Genomic DNA, 5269 nt, shown 5'->3' with positions numbered 1-5269 from the left:
ATAGATAGATAAAACTTTATTACAGTCAAAAGACCAGCCACTCCTTCTACTGAGAGCTCAGGTTTACATGGTTCAGGTACAGTCAATGAAAAAATTAGGTTTCCTTGTGAATAGGGGCTGATGCCCAGCCTGGGTCTTCATTTTCCTTCACGCTTGGGGACTTGGAGTAGGCCTCAGATTCTCATCTGTGTCTGAGCCATTTCCCTCAGAAGGTCTGGTATCTTATATCTCAAAGGGCCCAGAAGCAGTAGGACTAATGGAATCTTCCTTGTCCTCACCAGACAATTTATCCAATGAAGGCATGATGAGAACTTTCCAAAATTTGAAAGATTCATCAATGTAGGGGGATGTGCAACTGAAATACTTGTGCATTTACCGTCGTGCCCCGCTAGACGATTATCTCGCAAAACGGTTAATTTGCTAGACAATGAGTTTTTGCGATCGCTATAGTGCTTTGCAAAATGGTGTTTCCTATGGGCAATTTTCGCTGGACTATGTTTCGGACCATGCTTTGCAAGACTTTTTATTTTCACAAGGTGACGATTTTGACAGATTCCAATGCATTCCAATGGGGAACCGCATTTCGCAAGACAATGTTTTCACAAGACAGCGATTTTCGCTGAACGAATTAACATCGTCTTGCGGGGCACCCCTCTACGTTGATGGTTTTGAGTAGTTAGCTCTGTCATGCCTTTCCCACCCTGGTGAGGAGATGATGAGTTTCACACTAAATTTTACACTAACATGTCACATACTATTCCTGGGGGAAGGGGAGTGTCACAACATGGCACCTCTGTGGAACCTTTTATCTCTTAACGTCTGAAACCCAGCTACCAATCCTTAGTGACACTAGTAAAGGCACTAGACCAAAAGGACAACCACTCCTGAAACCACAGCCAAGTATTTTGGTGCCATTTCTTCTATTTTGTTCCAACCAGAGCCTCCTTGCCCCAAGCTGGTACTTTAGATCACTGGTTCTTAACCTTGGGTTACTCAGGAATTTTGGACTGCAACTCCCAGAAGCCTTCACCACCAGCTGTCCTGACTGGGGTTTCTGGGAGTTGCAGTTCAGAAACACCTGAGTCACCCAAGGTTAAGAACCACTGCTTTAGATTATTCAGGTGTTTAGTGAAAGGGTATTTCTACTTTAAATTAATCACTTTCTACTGGTAGCAAGGAGCATCACGTGATACAGGTGTATTATTGTCTTTTTGTACTCTGCTTTTCTTCTTAGTTACACATAAAATAAATAATGAAGATAATTTGATTTAAAGAAACAAACAGGATTTTTATTGAGGAACACAGTTAATAGGGATGAAAGGAAGGGTGGGTTCTAGAATGTGAATAATAAAGGTTAAAATAATAGTAACAGGTAAAGATATTTTTTCTCTGTTTAAAGATAAAAATAATTTCTTTACAAACTCTCAGTCCTTCTGACACATACTCTCTAAGTTCTCTAGACAGACTTCTCTGAATAAACTCTAGCACAGATTACTTTCCCTTGTCAGGAAATGATCCATAGGGACAATGATCCATAGGGTCCCTTCCAGCTCTGCAGTTCTAAGATGATGATGATTAGACATGGGGGAAAATATATAAATGATTCACGATATTCATTGAATATTGCTGATTCATAGGATATTCGTTCCTTTGTATTTGTCAGTTCCAGAGACCCCGATTAATATAGAGGGATGAATATAATCATTTTATATTCATCCATGTGTAGCAGATTCCCTCTCTGCCTATGCCACAGTGGATCAGCTGTTCCTTGGGGGCATAGGCAGAGAGGGAAGGCTAGGCTGCCAGAAGGGAAACTTGGCTGCTGTTTGCAAAGGTGGCAGCCACGTTTCTCTTATATGGCCTGCCAAACAACTGTCTGTGGCCTGCCAAATCCAAAGGGAAGCCACTGTCTAAAGACAGGCTTGATGAACCACAAACCAAGACAAACCACCATTTTGGTGGATTGTCCCCGTCTCTAATAATGATTATGAAAAATATCACTGATACCAATCCAAAGACAATAGCTGCATTTTCAGAAATGTTATGGATGGATGAACACAATGTGCTGCAGAAAATAAGATATCACAAGGACTAATGTTACAGGATTTGCAGTCATCTTGCATTCTGTCCTTGTGAAAAACCATATTGGGGATTTGGGAATCTAACCAACTAATCCACTTAATACTTATTTAATTATCTCGGTGCTCTGTTTTATAAATCTCCATGAACTACTCACACAGAATACCTCCTCTTCGCCCAGCACTGTATACCACCTGAACAAAATTTAATCAAGAGGAAAATTAATGTGAAACATGGCAAGAAAAATTACACTGCCTATATGGTAACAATTTTCTCCATTCACAGCTAATAATGTAATGTAAATGAATGGCATTTTACATATTAAATTTACAGTTTCATTATGCTTCCAGTGGAAATATGTAGAAGAAAAGGTCCATATATGTCTGCATCATTTTATGTGAATAGTCTGCCTTAAATGCTACTGCTCTGGTATAGAATCTCAGCAGCATGCTCGCTGAGTGAAACACGTCTAAGATCAGGAACAAGTACAGTTGTCAATAGTACAATAAAATAACCATGTTGCATCAAGTCAGTTCTGACTTAGGGTGACCATTTTCGGGGGTTTCTCAGTAGTGAATACTCAGAAGTATTTTACCATTCCCTTCTTCTGGGGTTACCCTGGAACTCTTGAGCTTGCTCAAGGTCACAGGAGCTTTGGGTAAGCAGCCCAATCCCAATATCTAGTGAAGAACTAAGAAGGGACAATTCATACATCTCCTAATGCTTTCTATGAATAAAAAGAACAATGTACATCTAAAGGCACAAATGCAAAGTACACCCACTGACACTAGAGTAGGTCCACTGGGATTTGGTTAGCCAGCTTCTCTGTAAGATCCATTGATTTAAATCAGTGGTTCTTAACCTTTTTGAAAGAAACGCCCCCTTGAGCCATTGAGGAAGTTATCATCGCCCCCCTCCTCGCGGTGATGATATCTTTATTTATTTATTTATTTATTTATTTATTTATTTATTTATTTATTTATTTATTTATTTATTTATTTATTTAAGACACTTAAATCCAATTACCCCTGAAAACAAAATTAAATTCCAAGAAAATGAAATGCCCCCCCAAAAGTAACATTTAATGATTTAGTTGCAAGTGAATTTTAAGACGCAAAAAGAAATATAAAAAGGGCATAAAAACAAATGCAGAAACTAAAAATTTCAAGATAAAAAGTCTGAAACTAAATTAAAATTGGAGGAAAATATATATTCATGCACACTGTAAAAAGGCTGCAGCCATCTTCACAGGTTTGGCTTGCTCCAGCGTCCCCCTACCGCCCCCTTCTGCTCCAGCGCCCCCATGCCGCCCCTTTTCGTTCTACCGCCCCCCTGAAAAATGAAATTGCCCACGTTAAGAACCACTGATTTAAATGAACCTACTCCAGTTGGAACATACTATGCTGGCAGTAAAAAGAAAAAGAAAGAAAAGAAAAATGTGGTAACAGTAGCAAAGGGAAAACTGATGATTCCCTGCCTTTTTATGTCACTCCAGGTCTGTTGCCTGAAATGGCTGCCTCACTCTTCCTAATGGTAGGGCTGGCCCAACTCCTATCCCACTGCATAGATACTGAACAGCATTGGAGACAAGATGGACTCTAATAGCTCTCTGCAAGACATTTCACATGAAGCAGAACAGCAGCCTCCTATTACACTCCAGAATTTGCCTGAGGAATAGGAATGTAACCCCCTGAAAGTGGTGTCACAAACTGTATGGCTCTTTAACCTTAATATAGCTGAACATTTAATTTGCTGCACTTAGGAAACAGCAGCAATCAGTTTCCTTTTTGGTTTTTATGAGCTCTAATGATCCATATGCAGTTTTCCTTAAAGGGGAATATAATGCACAACAATCTTGATGTTACTAGTTAGATCAAGGGATACTTATGTATGCTCCTGAGATTTGACCCTAACAACTGCCCAGTCTCTCTCTCTCTCTCTCTCTCTCTCTCTCTCTCTCTCTCTCTCTCTCTCACACACACACACACACACACACACACACACACACACACACACACACACACACACACACACACACACACAGAGAGAGAGAGAGAGAGAGAGAGAGAGAGAGAGAGAGAGAGAGAGAGAGAGAGAGAGTTGGGTATCTGGCTGTGAAGGCTGAGATTTCAGTTCACCATCCTGCAGCCAGGAAGATCCATCCTACTCTCTGTCTAGAATACTCTGAAGATGTATGTGTATGAGTGCTTTCAGATACAGTGGTGCCTAGTTTTATGATTGCCCCACATTACGACGAAACTGCATTACGGCAATCTTTTTGCAATTACAATTGCAATCACAAAATGATGGTCTGAATGGGTTTTTTTCGCTTTGCAATGATCGGTTCCCTGCTTCGGGAACTGATTCTTCGCAAAACGACAATTTTCCTCCAGCTGATCGGCAGTTTCAAAATGGCCGCCAGGTAAATAAAATGGCTCCCCGCTGTTTTCTGGGATGGATTCCTCACTTTACAGGCACCGAAAATGGCTGCCCTATGGAGGATCTTCGCTGGACAGTGAATTTCCAGCCCATTAGAATGCATTGAAGGGGTTTCAATGCGTTTCAATGGGCTTTTTATTTTCGCATTACATTTTCATTCTACAGCGATTTCGTTGGAACGAATTAACGTCGTAATGCGAGGCACCACTGTATCAGTTTCTGAAATATAACCCAGATATGGTGCTAAATAGATACGTGACTATATATGTGTACAGTTATACACAGATTGAGATACACGGAGCCACAGCTGCACACCAGTTCAACACTTCTTTACACACCTATGTGTGGGAATGAAAATAGTTCTTCTGATCTGTCAACTTGTCCATATCCCAAATAAATAAATAAATAAATAAATAAATAAATAAATAAATAAAAGGCTCGAACCCTATTCACATTCACAACAGTTTTGTGTCACTTTTCAAATCTAATTGCAGTTACTTGGTAAGGTGCTGGCTTGTGTCTCAGTCATGTGCCTGGTCACATGACCAGCTGCACAACTGATATGTACCCTGGCACCTCCTTAATGAGCAATAGCAAGTTATGCAAACCATATAAGAACACCAACAGGATCCCAGCCCTTGCCTTGGAAAAACAGAAAGATGTTGCGTTTGAAACCAGATCCACTTGTTTGAAAGGCATCCTTCACTGTATTGGGCACGGAGGTAGGAAATGAGGAAGGGGTAAGCACTAA

This window comes from Pogona vitticeps, chromosome 5, assembly GCF_051106095.1.
Source record: "Pogona vitticeps strain Pit_001003342236 chromosome 5, PviZW2.1, whole genome shotgun sequence".
In the NCBI taxonomy this organism is placed as follows: domain Eukaryota; kingdom Metazoa; phylum Chordata; class Lepidosauria; order Squamata; family Agamidae; genus Pogona; species Pogona vitticeps.
Note: the sequence above shows the minus strand (reverse complement) of the source record.